We start from the raw sequence: 16,749 nt of genomic DNA, 5'->3' as shown, positions 1-16,749 counted from the left end.
CCTTCAGCGTGTCGGCTCTGTTCCGCTCCATGTCGGGAATCGACATCGCGGGGGAGAAACCAAAGAGCAACGGTCTCAAGAAGTCCTTCGTCAAGAACGGCAACCGGCTGCAGAGAATCTCCAGCTCCAAAAAGGACTCTTTCAAGAGACTGGGCCTGCTGTTCTCCAAGATGAACGGGCATGTTTCGGAGCCCAGCTCCTCAGAACCCATGTACACCATCTCGGACGGGCTTATTCAGCCCAAGCACATGTGGCAGGACTTCAAGTACTCTCAGAGCGAGGTTTACCTCAATGCGGTTGGCATGGACGAGCCGGCCAAGGTCAACGGCATGGACCGTCTCCTGCCTCCCGTCTGCGGCAACTCCCTTCACTGTGCTTCCAGCATCACCGCTTCCAGCTCCAAGCTCATCAACTCCACGGAGGACGTGTTTGATGGCTGGGAGGGGGGTTGCAGTGTGCTCATTAACAATTGGAAAGCAGGGCAAGAGGACAGCGTTACCACCCAGTTATGAAAAGGGAATGGCAAGCTCGTTTAACACAGGGCAGTACCTCCACTTTTCTCATAGCTGGATACAGCACGGCTGGAACACGGACTTGGTGTAGCTTTACATAGCCCATTACTGTCATTAGTGTAGAAACAAACTTTTAAAAAGACCTTCTTTATTGCAATAGTAGTAATATTAACAGGATACAATTTAGCTACACGTGTAAAGCCTTTAATCTCTTGCCGGCTACTGACTTTTTAATCTGAGCTCAGGTGGGTGGGAGTGAGCATAGGGGTTATAGGGTTGGGTCTACTCAAGACCTTCCTTCCAAGTCTTGGAAGGGCAGTTCCAATTACTTTTAGGGTTATGTTTTGTTTTTTAAAACGCCGATTACATTTGTATTATTGTTGGCAAAATGTTTCAAGATGGAACTGACATGAAGATGCTAAGCACTCTTGTGGGCCATTCCATTTCAAACGATCAATGGATTACAAATGCCATTCAAGTGTTTTTTTTCCCCAGCCAGTTAGAGAAATCACTCTGAAGGGTTTGTTGCTTCAATATTAAGATTTGTAGAATGTTTCTCTAACTGGATGCCTTGTTGCTTGCAGGCCTGTTTTACCATGTTCAGATCATTTGTTTTTACTTCCTGATCTTGAGAAATCATGTGATGTTGTGACCTTTCAACTCTTCTATACTTCACCATAAAGCAGGTAGAAGTAAAAACAATATTTAAAATGGCACTGCTTTGTGTTCTGGATACAAATTTGAAGTATTGCATCCAGGTACCTAATAATGTAATACAATTGAGGTTACATGGTCCAGTAACAGCTACTGGACACAGGAAGATAACAGGAATCAAGGAACAATGAATTGATCTATTGGGTTTTAATAATGAGAATCTGCAATAGAGTTGACTAAACAGACAAAAAGCAAGCAATCTTCAGCATAATTAATTTGGTACCAGTTCATCAAAATTATTCTTCTTATTGGGACATATTTGGCTAGTTTAGTTGCGACATGGAACGGCTCATCTGAAGCCCTGCGGATGTCTTTTAGTGAGGTATTGGATTTTTGATAAGCAGTGTTGGGGAGTAATGCATTACTTGTAAACGCATTACTGTAATTCGATTACTTTTTTCAGTAACTAACTGTAATGGTTCCTTTTTCAAACAGGTAACAAAATATGGTAACAGATTATGTTTTATGTGAAGAAATAAGTTACTTTTAGGTTAGATAAAGAAGGACCATGACTAATGCATACCATGAAATTCAGAAGGTTGCTTCAAAACAGGCAAACCTTACATTTCACATAAAAACGCTGTTCATATCCTTGCTAGAAAATGGCATCAGGAGGAGGGAACGGGTGGGTTCAATAGCTGGATCTTCAAAGAATATTTCCAGATGCAGACTGACCAAAATGAAAAATTAATTCTAAGTAAACTGTGGCTGAGAAGATACTACTTAGAACTTGAACTAGTTACCTGTAACATATACCTGTAACATATACCTTTTTAAAGAAACGTCCCCAACACTGCAAATACACAAGGAAGATATTAAAGGGATTGTGAGTTTCTTAATTACCACTAACAGAGATTGGCGTATATTCCGATTCAAATATGTTATGTACATGGTTAACCCATATCAATGGATTATTGTTAGTATATAAAAAGGTGGTAAAACAAATTCTGCAATGATTCCATGTTAAACCTATAGCCATACCTACAGCCAATGCACAGAACTGTACAATCAGTGACAGTCTTCCTCAGCACTGAATGAACATCTCTCACTAAAAGCAAAACAATACATTACATTTTGGTTTAGGATGTATTCATACATTTTTTAAACAGCCAAGATGTTTACCAAAAAGTCTAAACTAAAATCACTGTCACCGTTTTGTTTCAATAATAATAATAAATTAATAGTAATTATACAACTACTAATAATATTGATAAGGTTATGTAAATGTGTCAATTTGAAAATGTTAAGGTTTTCGTTCAATGAAAATGTTATTTTTATATTTTTAGGAGGGTATGTCTAAGATGATATCATTTTTTTTCTTAATGAAAATATTGGATTTAACTGAACGCTATGGATGGATTAAAGATAAGAAGCTTTTGTTCGCCATGAAGAGAATGTATTATTTTGTGCCATTTATTGTTTTTAATGCTAAATAGAGAATGACTATGAAGTGGTTTGAGCTCTCCGGGGTGCTGCTGCTGTGGAGAAGCCTGGAGCAATGAAACCGAGTGCTGGTGACCTGAAGCTAATAGGAATGTTGTACCAATTACAGCAGTGCACAGGGAAGCATTAGACTTGAAGTACTGCACACTGCAGAGGCAGCCCAAAAACATTAGGAGGCAGGAAAAAAAAGGCTGGTGGCTGCAGCAGTAGATTCTTATTATTGTATTGTGACTGACAACACTTTTCATATCTTAACATTTTACCCCAATTTAAAACACATTCTCCCCACTAGCCAGCAGAGGAAACAAAACCGTAGCCCATCGTAGTTTATTCTATAAACTTAACTGTTATACACTGCCAGCGTATGTTTAAAAATGCACTGTATACAACATGAATATAGCATTTAGATTTCAAGACCACGCATTTTGATTCTTTAACAATGAGAACATCATTGTCACCACACTTTGTCTATTACACCTAATATGTTGTTTGTTGTTAATACTTGTTTGTCTGTTTATTCGTTTGGCCCTTGTGCCCTTTTGTTTCTGTTTTGTTGTTTGTTTAAATCTTTTGTTTTTGGTTTGTTTATTTAATAAATCCACGCTGAGTGCCGTTGCATTCAGCTTCACCCGCCCATCCATTGTTTTGATTCAGTTACTTCCTGGTCCGTGACGTCACCACACCTCACCACTGCGAGCCATCCTGCCATAGGCCTTTTTTATAGCTTCCCCACATTGTCTAGATTAACATTTCTGAGTCAACATAAACTCCTAGATCTTTTTCATAGATTCCTTCTTCAACTTCAGTATCTCCCATATGGTATTTATAATGCATATTTGCATTGCCTGTGTAGTACCTTACACTTTTCTATATTAAATGTCATTTGCCATGTGTCTGCCCAGTTCTGAATGCTGTCTAGATCATTTTGAATGACCTTTGCTGCTGCACTCCACTGGTTCCCTGACTCCATATATATATATATATATATATATATATATATATATATATATATATATATATATATATATATATATATATATATATATATATATATATATATATATATATATATGGTGCAGTATTTTATATTTTGTGTTCCCTCTGCTCCCTGGTTCATGATGCAGTGTTTTGTGTTCTCTCTGCTCTCTGGTTCATGGTGCAGTATTTTGTATTTTGTATTTTGTGTTCCCTCTGCTCCCTGGTTCATGATGCAGTGTTTTGTGTTCTCTCTGCTCTCTGGTTCATGGTGCAGTATTTTGTATTTTGTGTTTTGTATTTTGTAGCAATATACTGTAGGTCCAGTGTTCACATCTTATCTGTGCTGATATTTGATTTGAGCAGTTCTCGGGATGCGTCAACACATCACAATTCTGGAATAGTAAAGTCCCAATAAACACTGATCACCAACAAAAACATAAACACTGAACAACACTGAAATCAGAAGCCTTCCCTATCAGTGAAACCCCCACTCTTATGCTTGGGGTCCCTTCAGGTCTGGCAGCTCTGTAACTGAGCTACTTTTCATAGTCAGTACAGGGCTGCTCAATGTTTCTTTACAGATACAAAAAACCTTTTTTTATTTTTCATCCACAGACCTTAAAAGCTTAGCAGGATTTGTAACCCGAATCTAAAATCCGTTTAGCTCTGAAAAAATGATCTTAAGAGTTTTGCATGTAAATGAATAGCTATGCTCTGGTAACAGTGTACTAGCTGGCATGCTGTATACAGCAACCGTGGAATCGCAGAATAAAATCTGAGAGGCTGTCAGGCTGTCAAACTGTCTTGAAAAATGTAACTTCTGGAAAGGCATTTAATATCAAATAATACTTGACAATATGACCTTCATGCAAAATAATCAATTGATGCTTGTCTCTCTTCTTCTATCTCTTCTATTGCCTTGTACTTGAAACTTGGATAGGCATTCTGGCACTAGCATTGGGTTTATGTGAGAAAATTGGCAAAACCTTGAGGCAGGATTGGAAGATGTCCTCCATTAATAACAGACATGATTGGAACACGACATGACATGACTATTAATTATGTTATTCAAAATGATGCTGTTTTTTTTTCCATAGACCCAAATGTTAAAGCCAGGTTTGCCGGCCAAGCTGAGGTACAGTGTTACATTCAAGCCAGCCATGGGCCAAAAAACAGACCATTTCAAATGCAATGTATGCTATAGACGGCCGCTGCTTTTTAGAAGACTAATATAATATTGTGAAATCGCTATAAAATGGGTTTTAATTGGTATTAAACTTTAATAATAAATGCACACACGTAGTACTGATATTGTTTTCATTGTGATGGGAAAATAAATCTTGATATTGAATTGAAAGAAATGATTTTTTTTTCCCACAACTGGTTTATTGACCACATGCTACATTAAAATTGTGCTCCATTTCAGGAAGTCATAAGAAATTTGGTGAAAAGATATGTAGACTCCATGATAAGGAGTGCCAAGACAGACGAGGGTCTAACGGAGGAGAATTTCAAGGTGAGCTCACCTTCCTTGCAGTTATATAGGGTGGTACTGGTGGGGAAGACATTAGTCACATGAGGGACACTGGAATGAGGTTGGTGCAGTTGTTACATAATGTGCTCCATAGTGTCACGACTGCCATTGTAGGGAACAGGGGGCGCTGTTTAGCATCATTCAGAGGTTTCCATACGTGCTCTTAAAGCTTACCCTCTTTGTGGCATGAGAAAGGCTTAGAAGGATTCGCTGTTACAACACAAGTAACCCGATACTGCACCAAAAGCTGCCCTTTGTAAGGTGCTAGTTAATGCCCCTATCTGCCATAATTCAGTGCTGCATCTCTCTCAAGTAATACATTTTCCAAATCACTCTCAACACACACACACCCTCTTCCTCTATTATCAGGCTTCACAGATACTGCTTTCTCACTAATTGCATTCAAGTACTATTATAATTACCTGTTAGTAATTATGCAGTGTCCTATAACAGTAATGAAATGACATGAGAGCCATGTGTGCCTCACAGCGAACATGTTGCAGTTCTGCACAAGGAAATGCATCATGATCTGGCAAGAACTGAGCAGTCATCCACACTCAGTCATTACTTGTTTCTTGCAAAGTGAATGTAGTAAAAACTTCCCAGCAGCCTTTTAAAACTTCCTATCTGTCTTCTGTGAACAAAACAATTACAGGACTTTCCCCATGATTCTTTACAACCAGGAGCTACAAAGTAAAGCCCTTATGATAAATGATATAGATAGATTATATATATATATATATATATATATATATATTCCACCCCCATTCTGCTGCTCTTTCTGTGATGCTCACAGCGTTGTTTCCTGCAGGAGCTGAAGCAGGATATTTCCAGTTTCCGCTACGAAGTTCTCGACCTGCTGGGCAACAGGAAGCCCCCGCGGCGGACCTACTCCTCCAGCAGCGATGCCACCCTGAAGGACGAGATGAACGACGAGGGCGAGGGCAAGTGCAAATCCAAGAATGTCTCCTTCAACCAGGCCGACAAAAAGAGAGACGCCTTCAGCGTGTCGGCTCTGTTCCGCTCCATGTCGGGAATCGACATCGCGGGGGAGAAACCAAAGAGCAACGGTCTCAAGAAGTCCTTCGTCAAGAACGGCAACCGGCTGCAGAGAATCTCCAGCTCCAAAAAGGACTCTTTCAAGAGACTGGGCCTGCTGTTCTCCAAGATGAACGGGCATGTTTCGGAGCCCAGCTCCTCAGAACCCATGTACACCATCTCGGACGGGCTTATTCAGCCCAAGCACATGTGGCAGGACTTCAGGTACTCTCAGAGCGAGGTTTACCTCAATGCGGTTGGCATGGACGAGCCGTCCAAGGTCAACGGCATGGACCGTCTCCTGCCTCCCGTCTGCGGCAACTCCCTTCACTGTGCTTCCAGCATCACCGCTTCCAGCTCCAAGCTCATCAACTCCACGGAGGACGTGTTTGATGGCTGGGAGGGGGGTTGCAGTGTGCTCATTAACAATTGGAAAGCAGGGCAAGAGGACAGCGTTACCACCCAGTTATGAAAAGGGAATGGCAAGCTCGTTTAACACAGGGCAGTACCTCCACTTTTCTCATAGCTGGATACAGCACGGCTGGAACACGGACTTGGTGTAGCTTTACATAGCCCATTACTGTCATTAGTGTAGAAACAAACTTTTAAAAAGACCTTCTTTATTGCAATAGTAGTAATATTAACAGGATACAATTTAGCTACACGTGTAAAGCCTTTAATCTCTTGCCGGCTACTGACTTTTTAATCTGAGCTCAGGTGGGTGGGAGTGAGCATAGGGGTTATAGGGTTGGGTCTACTCAAGACCTTCCTTCCAAGTCTTGGAAGGGCAGTTCCAATTACTTTTAGGGTTATGTTTTGTTTTTTAAAACGCCGATTACATTTGTATTATTGTTGGCAAAATGTTTCAAGATGGAACTGACATGAAGATGCTAAGCACTCTTGTGGGCCATTCCATTTCAAACGATCAATGGATTACAAATGCCATTCAAGTGTTTTTTTTTCCCCAGCCAGTTAGAGAAATCACTTTGAAGGGTTTGTTGCTTCAATATTAAGATTTGTAGAATGTTTCTCTAACTGGATGTCTTGTTGCTTGCAGGCCTGTTTTACCATGTTCAGATCATTTGTTTTTACTTCCTGATCTTGAGAAATCATGTGATGTTGTGACCTTTCAACTCTTCTATACTTCACCATAAAGCAGGTAGAAGTAAAAACAATATTTAAAATGGCACTGCTTTGTGTTCTGGATACAAATTTGAAGTATTGCATCCAGGTACCTAATAATGTAATACAATTGAGGTTACATGGTCCAGTAACAGCTACTGGACACAGGAAGATAACAGGAATCAAGGAACAATGAATTGATCTATTGGGTTTTAATAATGAGAATCTGCAATAGAGTTGACTAAACAGACAAAAAGCAAGCAATCTTCAGCATAATTAATTTGGTACCAGTTCATCAAAATTATTCTTCTTATTGGGACATATTTGGCTAGTTTAGTTGCGACATGGAACGGCTCATCTGAAGCCCTGCGGATGTCTTTTAGTGAGGTATTGGATTTTTGATAAGCAGTGTTGGGGAGTAATGCATTAGTATCTCTCTTCCCCCAGCAGGTGTCTCCAGTGGCCAGTAGGTAACACATTACTTTTTAAAGTAACGTCCCCAACACTGCAGATACACAAGGAAGATGTTGTTGGGATTGTGAGTTTCTTAATTACCACTAACAGAGATTGGAGTGTATTCTGATTCAAATATGTTATGTACATGGTTAACCCATATCAATGGATTATTGTTAGTATATAAAAAGGTGGTAAAACAAATTCTGCAATGATTCCATGTTAAACCTATAGCCATACCTACAGCCAATGCACAGAACTGCACAATCAGTGACAGTCTTCCTCAGCACTGAATGAACATCTCTCACTAAAAGCAAAACAATACATTACATTTTGGTTTAGAATGTATTCATACATTTTTTAAACAGCCAAGATGTTTACCAAAAAGTCTAAACTAAAATCACTGTCACCGTTTTGTTTCAACAATAATAATAAATTAATAGTAATTATACAACTACTAATAATATTGATAAGGTTATGTAAATGTGTCAATTTGAAAATGTTAAGGTTTTCGTTCAATGAAAATGTTATTTTTATATTTTTAGGAGGGTATGTCTAAGATGATATAATTTTTTTCTTAATGAAAATATTGGATTTAACTGAACGCTATGGATGGATTAAAGATAAGAAGCTTTTGTTCTCCATAAAGAGAATGTATTATTTTGTGCCATTTATTGTTTTTAATGCTAAATAGAGAATGACTATGAAGTGGTTTGAGCTCTCCGGGGTGCTGCTGCTGTGGAGAAGCCTGGAGCAATGAAACCGAGTGCTGGTGACCTGGAGCTAATAGGAATGTTGTACCAATTACAGCAGTGCACAGGGAAGCATTAGACTTGTACTGCACACTGCAGTGGCCGCCCAAAGACATTAGGAGGCAGGAAAAAAGGCTGGTGGCTGCAGCAGTAGATTCTTATTATTGTATTGTGACTGACAACACTTTTCATATCTTAACATTTTACCCCAATTTAAAACACATTCTCCCCACTAGCCAGCAGAGGAAACAAAACCGTAGCCCATCGTAGTTTATTCTATAAACTTAACTGTTATACACTGCCAGCGCATGTTTAAAAATGCACTGTATACAACATGAATATAGCATTTAGATTTCAAGACCACACATTTTGATTCTTTAACAATGAGAACATCATTGTCACCACACTTTGTCTATTTCACCTAATATATTACATATGTAAAAATGCAGATGTTTCCATTGGATGTTGAGAAATATTACAAAAAAAAGACAATTGCCATTAGCACTGTATAAACTCCTGAATATAATGCCATGGTTTGTCTCCATCCATTCCCACTTAGCTTGAGCACAGCGACTATTATTATTATTATTATTATTATTATTATTATTATTATTATTATTATTATTTATTTCTTAGCAGACGCCCTTATCCAGGGCGACTTACAATCGTAAGCAAATACATTTCAAGTTTACAGTACAAGTAATACAATAGAGCAAGATAAATACAATGACTTTGGTTCAAGCAAGTGCAAGTGTGACAAAATACAATTCAATAATACAGCAGATAACAGTGACAGTGATAGTTACATCAAGATATGATTAAATACAAAATACTACAGCTTAATGTAGTGCAGATTAACGCAGTTCTGCACAGATCTGCAACAAAACTTCTTTACACTCTGCAGACTCACCATGCAGCCACCCAGAGCTACAGCGTCGGAGGACAATGCAGCTCTGTGGCATTTTACAGGCAAGCCCGCAGTCGCTCGATCAGACTGCAAGGGTCGATGGTGCGCGGTGAGCCGAGGACACCCTGGCCGACCGAACCTTCCCTCCCCCCGGGCAGCGCTCGGCCAATCGAGCGCCACCACCTGGGAGCTCCCGTCCTCGGTCGGCAAAGGAATAGCCTGGACTTGAACTCGCGACGTCCAGACTATAGGGCACATCCTGCACTATACGCAAGTGCTTTTACTGGATGCGCCAATCGGGAGCCACCCCTATCTTTTTTTTTAAGGTATCTGTGACCAAAAGATGCCTATCTGTATTCCCAGTCGTGCAATCCATAGATTAGGGCCTAATGAATTTATTTCAATTGACTGATTTCCTTATATGAACTGTAAATCAGTGTTGCATGTTGCGTTTATATTTTTGTTCAGTGATATATTCATGAACACAGCCTTAGACCTGACTTCCAGCACGATGGGGGACTGAGCGGCTGCACATAGTCTGAACGGAATTTATTAGTTCTTTTAACCCCCACTAAACAGTTGAAATCGACAGTCTAACCATGTCAAACAAAGAAAATGAAACAGAGATGGAGCCAGAAGTTCAGAACGAGCCCACGAAAGTACAGATCCACATCTCCAGCGGAGCATGAGTCTGCTATGGCTATGGATCTCACGGCGAGTGGCAGTGATAAACGGAGCCTTGACGAGGCGAGCGATTCCACACCTATGACACCGTCCAAAGTAGCCCACGTTCGGAAATTGACTAAACCTAATGAACCAGCATCATCCTCCGCTGCTGTGCTGGCTGCTATCACCGCACTCTCAGCTAGATTCAATACACAAGAAAAAAAGATACGCAGATGACACAGAACTGTGTATTGATTGCCAGTCTTACCAAGGCAATGGAGTTCAACGCAGCAGAGGTGAAGGAATGTAAGCAGAAGGTCTCTACCCTGGAAAAACAAAAATCTACCTTATGTACAGAAGTCAACGAGCTCAAGGAGAGGTCCAGAGAGGAGGACGGTGGAACCTGAGAGTCAAAGGAATGAGGGAGAAAATGAGTGAAAACATCAGGGAGGACATGATACAGCTACTCGGAAGAGCAGCCCCAGAATGGTCACAGAAAATGGACGAGTACGTGGACACGGTACATCGCCTGGGAAGGAAGGAGGAGAAGCGGACCCGCCAGGTGATCATCCAGTTTACTAAACGGCAACACAGAGATGGCATATGGAAGATGACCAAGGAGTCCCAGGTCTGCAAGGAGGCGGGTATCCATTTCACTGAGGACTCGACCAGAGATGACAAACTGGCTAGGGAAGCCCTTTGGCCGCGCATTCAACAAGCAAGAAATGCAGCGGGGAAAAGCATACTGTCGTGGCCCTGTTGGATTCATAAAAGGTTGCCGCATTTATGCAAAGGAGTGAGAGGTAGAGTCTAGTGTAGAGACATGTGAGGACTATTTACAAATAAAAGTGAACTGTGGGGGGATATTTGATAATTGAGGGATGACCCTGTTCATTCTACCTCTAAAGGAAAGCTATGACTGGTTTTTGTTTTTCATATACTGCTGAGAGGTTAAACGGCAGTTTTTACTTTGTTATCGTTAAAAACAAGTCTATCTTTTATTTCATTGAACACAAGGGGTTTAAAAGACAATGTGAACCAGAAAGCTATTTTGTAAAGGGCAAAAGGCCCATTGCACTTTCTTACAAGAACATAAGAACATAGTGAGAAGAATGGCACACGAAAAGCAGTTTGAGCTGGAGAGATATTTGGAGGAAACATAAGAGCATAAGAAAGTTTACAAACAAGAGGAGGCCATTCAGACAATCTTGCTCATTTGGTTCTTAGTAGTTTATTGATCCCAGAATCTCATCAAGCAGCTTCTTGAAGGATCCCAGGGTGTCAGCTTCAACAACATTACTGGGGAGTTGGTTCCAGACCCTCACAATTCTATGTGTAAAAAAGTGCCTCCTATTTTCTGTTCGAATGCCCCTTTATCTAATCTCCATTTGTGACCCCTGGTCCTTGTTTCTTTTTTCAGGTCAAAAAAGTCCCCTGGGTCAACATTGTCTATACCATTTACGATTTTGAATGTTTGAATCAGATCACCGCGTAGTCTTCTTTGTTCAAGACTGAATAGATTCAATTCTATTAGCCTGTCTGCATACGACATGCCTTTTAAACCAAGGATAATTTTGGTTGCTCTTCTTTGCACTCTTTCTAGAGCAGCAATATCCTTTTTGTAACGAGGTGACCAAAACTGAACACAATATTCTAGTTGAGGTATTACTAATGCATTGTAAAGTTTTAACATTACTTCATTACTTCCCTCGATTTAAATTCAACACCTCTCACAATATATCCGAGCATCTTGTTGGCCTTGGTGTGTGATGGCAGCACTTTCACACTGTGGCCTTGGTCAAAGAAACAAAAAAGCTAGTTTATCAACCAATCAGTGTCGCCGGTCACTGTTTCCAAGCGCTTGTCACAGTTTCTAAACTATTTCCAGTGCTGATTTGTGGTTGCGTTTTAGAATTACAACAGTTTGTTGAACCGCACATGTTTCTAAAAATACCCCGTTACATCTGTACAAAAATACTCCAAGCCTCGTACACGTTTGTAAAAGAGTGCGTTTATAAAATGTACCCGTGCTGATGAGAATCCCAGTGCAGCACTGCAATCTTATTCTGCTAGGCAAGCATTATTACTAATGCGATTAAATATAGGAATATGTTTTGGCCATAACTTTTTAAGAATTGTTATGTTTTATGTATATTTCTAAAAAAAATAGGCATCCGATAGTCAGTACTGCAAGTTATTTTTAAAAAACTGCACTCTTTGCTTTAATGTGTTTTTTTTCTTCTTTGATTTCCATAAAATATGGCAAACATGTTTGTTCTTCAGATTTTAGTAATGTGATTGAATAAAAAATGAATTTAAACTAATTAAACTTACTTTCATATTTATTTAGACTCACTTTTTCATTTAAAAAAAAGTCATTGCTTCAGAATTTTGCAGAACACTCATTTCTCGTTGCAGATTTTAGGAAATTGTACCGCGGGTTTCCGTGGCGACTGTAACAGCGTTTCAGGACTCACCTCTCTTGTGCAGCCAGCCTTCCTTAACAACGGTAACATCGCTCATTTCGGCTCCCTTGTGAGCCCCGAGCTCAAAGAATCGCTCCTCTGCAGACGATCAGCTCTAGTGCACCCCCCCTCTCTCTCTCTTTTTTGATCTCTGTGTCCGTTCCTACTCTCCAGGAGTGACTCAGCCTGGAAGGAAGGATCAGAGAAAGAATGTGAGGTGTAAAAAAATAATACGAGATCAAGTCTATCTACGTGTCGTTTTGGAAGCGGTGACTTGCGCTTTAACTCAACTCCAGGGCACCGAAGGGTACGTCAGCGCCGCCTAGCCCCACAAAAACAGCCCAACGCCAGAAATATTTAAAGACTACTGCACCATAGAAATAAAACAAATAAATAAATAAATCAATGGCATACAATGCTGCAATAAAACGATTCACTGCTTCAAAACACGGCCTGCCTTTGTTTTTGCTACATGGTGTGTGTGTGTGTGTTAACGGATAACAAACAGCTTTATCACAAAAAGCATACGGTGGCCACACAAACCAAGCCCGTATTGTGAGGGTTTTTTTAAAATTTATTTTATTAAACACGTTTACCAATAAACTTCACTATTTACAAGAATATATAAATATTGATGCAAACGCACCTCTGTTGTGTTTCTACCTAAATTGTAATCAGCAATTCCACAGGAATGGCAGCTGAAGATGCGGCTGCCTTGCCGTAAAGATACACGCACATCGCAAACAATACAAGGAGCAGAAGAAATCATACTGCTGCCATGAACAAACACAGGGTGTCAGCTTCAACAACAGCAACTCCCCAGTAATGTTGTTGAAGCGGACACCCTGGGATCCTTCAAGAAGCTGCTTGATGAGATTCTGGGATCAATAAGCTACTAACAACCAAACGAGCAAGATAGGCTGAATGGCCTCCTCTCGTTTGTAAACTTTCTTATGTTCTCCCAATGCAATGTCCACAAACGCATATACCATCTGCCATCTCCACTAGAGTTACCTAGAATAAAAACAAACTATTCCCCCGCGGTGTGGCTCAACAGGATGACTCTACCCCGCCAAAAATTTAACTTTGTGTTGCCAATATTCAAACTTTGACCTCCTTTTTCATATAAAAAAAATTTTTGTTAGGGAAATTTTTTTCATTTTTTTTAAAATAAATATGCCACTAGTGGCAGTTTTCCCAAAACTGAACTTCTTTATTTTGGGGCGATAATTTTTTTTGGCAGCAGATTCGGGGGCCTGACAGCACTCTGAACACAGCTATATAAGTTTTGAGTAAAAAAAGTTATAACTCCTAATTTTATACCATCTGTCCTAATAATCCCTGATTGTCCTGATTTGAAATTATCAGTCATTTTTTTTCACCAGTAGTTTTTCGAAAATTAAAAATCACAGTGTCATAGGCAGTCCTTTCATATTCAGTAATCTGAAGACATTTTTCATATTGGACTTTTAGTCACTGTGATATAAATGTTTTCCGATTTTTTTACCTAATCTCAGACTGTTCACCTGCACTTGTGCACACTATGGAAAAACGGGCAAATCGTTATTTTCTGCGGGTTTTTTTTCTCACTATCCAAACCTCTGCTCTTCATAAGCACTCTAGAAAAAAAAGAAACCATTTTGACAAGTTTAAGTATTTTTAAATAATTTTTGAATTTTCTTCTCTGACCAGTCCTGATTCGAATCTGAAAGAAGGTTTTGTGTACAGGACGACTAGACCATGGGAGTGATCAAATAATACAATCAAGTAGAGGAGATCTGTACCTATCATTAGACACCACACTCACTCAAATTGCACAATGTTTACTATTTTTAAACACTATTTTAAAAAGTCTGGACAGTCATAATGGTCTATGGAAATTGATACCTTTCAGGCCCCATATCATCAATTCTGCATGTCGCCCAGCCATAAAATTAATGTCCCTGGAAACTGGAAATTGAGATCTTTAATTTAAGCCCACTTTTGGCTGTTTTGGGGATTTTTTGTATTTTTAATTCATTATTAGTAAACTTGCAGTTATAGAAAAATAGCTGAATATGTCAATGGTTTCCTCCCAGTTTCTCAATTTCTCCACATCTCTCAGCCAAATAATCAAGTTTAATGTAAACTAGTTGTGATCTTCAATTTAAACTCACTTTTGGCTGTTTGGGGGATTTTTGGTATTTCTAGTTCATTTTTAGTAAACTGGCAGTTATAGAAATATAGCTGAATATGTCAATGGTTTCTTCCCAGTTTCTCAATATCTCCACATTTCTCAGCTAAATAATCAAGTTTAATGTAAACTAGAAGTTGTGATCTTTAATTTTGGGGCTTTTTTATATTTTTAGTTCATTATTGGTAAACAAGAAAAGGGTTCCAGTGAAGTCTAGAATGGAAGTGAAAGCTCTCAGAAGCAGTCAGTATGTTCTTCTCAGACAGGAACAAATGTTGTAGGTCTCAGCTCGTATCTCTTCGGCACATAAATGCTGTCTGGTAATGAGTCTACTGTAGTCCAGGTACATATTGAGATGGCAAAATGGGCAGTGACCAGCTCCTGGTGTTTGCATATCTCTCAATTTTCCAGCAAAATGGTCGAGAATTAACACAATGATAATATTTAGTTCAGTATGTAGACCAATGTAGAACATATCAAGGCTGCAAACAAGTAGACAATGATATAACAGTAATTCAACATTTTGTGAGAGTGGGAGAACTAGGTCATCAGTGACGATTCTCCCCCATTCTCACTGCAAACTTCCATGGACACAGGGAGTGTAGTGCTACACTGTGCCCAGGGAAGAGCACTTATTCTCAGCTACCTCGTGCACGATTCTCCTTCCACACTCGGTTCTTTCATAATTTTCGATTTTCCATTGAAATCATACAGAATATTCGCAAGGATAATGCCCAGGTCATTAGGAAGAGAGACTTGTGATATACCAGCACTGAAAATATGTTACTTGGCAGTTTCCTGTAATTTAAAGATATTCTCTAACTCAACCTCTGTCCCTAACCCTACCCCTGATCCTCCAGCTCCTGGTTTTTCTGTATTTCTCAATTGTCCAGCAAAATGTTCAAGAATTAAAGCAAGGAGAATGACCTGAATATTAGGAACGGTCTAAAGGGCTATAATAGGACTGGAAAACACCTCATAAATATTAAGAATAAAGAGAGAAAAAGTTCAAATTTAATATTAAAAATTAACAAATGATAATAACTATTCAATTAACAAAAAACAATACTCAAGCAATAGCCCTAGCTCCAGCAGTTCTATCAATCCTAATCCTAGCTGTAGCAGTTACACTAACCCTAACCCTAACCATAGCTCCAGCAGTTACACCAACCCTAACCCTGACCGTCCAGCAACTGGTGTTTTCATATCTCTCAATATTCCAGCAAAATGAGAATTAACACAAGGATAATATCCAGTTCAGTATGTAGAGCAATGTAGAACTTATCAAGCCTGGACAACAAGTAGACAATGATATAACAGTAATTCAAAATTTTGTGAGACTGGGGGAACTTGGTCAGCATTGGCAATTCTCCCCCATTTCACTGCAAACTTAAGCATTTACTTAAATTCTGGGTCTTGTCATGTAGCTCAAAGGTGATTCTGGTCATGTAGCACAATTCTAACTATGGTCATGTAGCTTAATTCTGGGTCTCGTCATGTAGCTCAATTCTAACTATGGTCATGTAGCTTAATTCTGTCTCTGGTCATGTAGCTCAATGGTGACTCTGGTCATGTAGCTCAATTCTAACTATGGTCATGTAGCTCAATGGTGACTCTGGTCATGTAGCTCAATTCTAACTATGGGCATGTAGCTTAATTCTGGGTCTCGTCATGTAGCTCAATGGTGACTGGTTATATAGCACTATTTTGTCTCTGGTCATGTAACTCAATGGTGACCCAGGGAAGAGCACTTATTCTTGGATCCCTCATGCACGTCTCAACTTCCACACTCGGTTCTTCCATAATTTTCGATTTTCCATTGAAATACTCCAGAATATTCGCAAGGAGAATGGCCAGAATATTAGGAACAGCAAACAGGGCTATACCAGGACTGAAAAAATGTACAAAATTGTTAAGAATAAAGAGAGAAAAAGTACATATTTAATATTAAATATAAATAATGTAAAATATCTCTTCAATGAACAAAAATGC

Source organism: Acipenser ruthenus, chromosome 23 (genome assembly GCF_902713425.1).
Source record: "Acipenser ruthenus chromosome 23, fAciRut3.2 maternal haplotype, whole genome shotgun sequence".
Lineage (NCBI taxonomy): Eukaryota > Metazoa > Chordata > Actinopteri > Acipenseriformes > Acipenseridae > Acipenser > Acipenser ruthenus.
The sequence above is the reverse complement of the archived record's forward strand: the minus strand, read 5'-3'. Positions refer to the sequence as shown.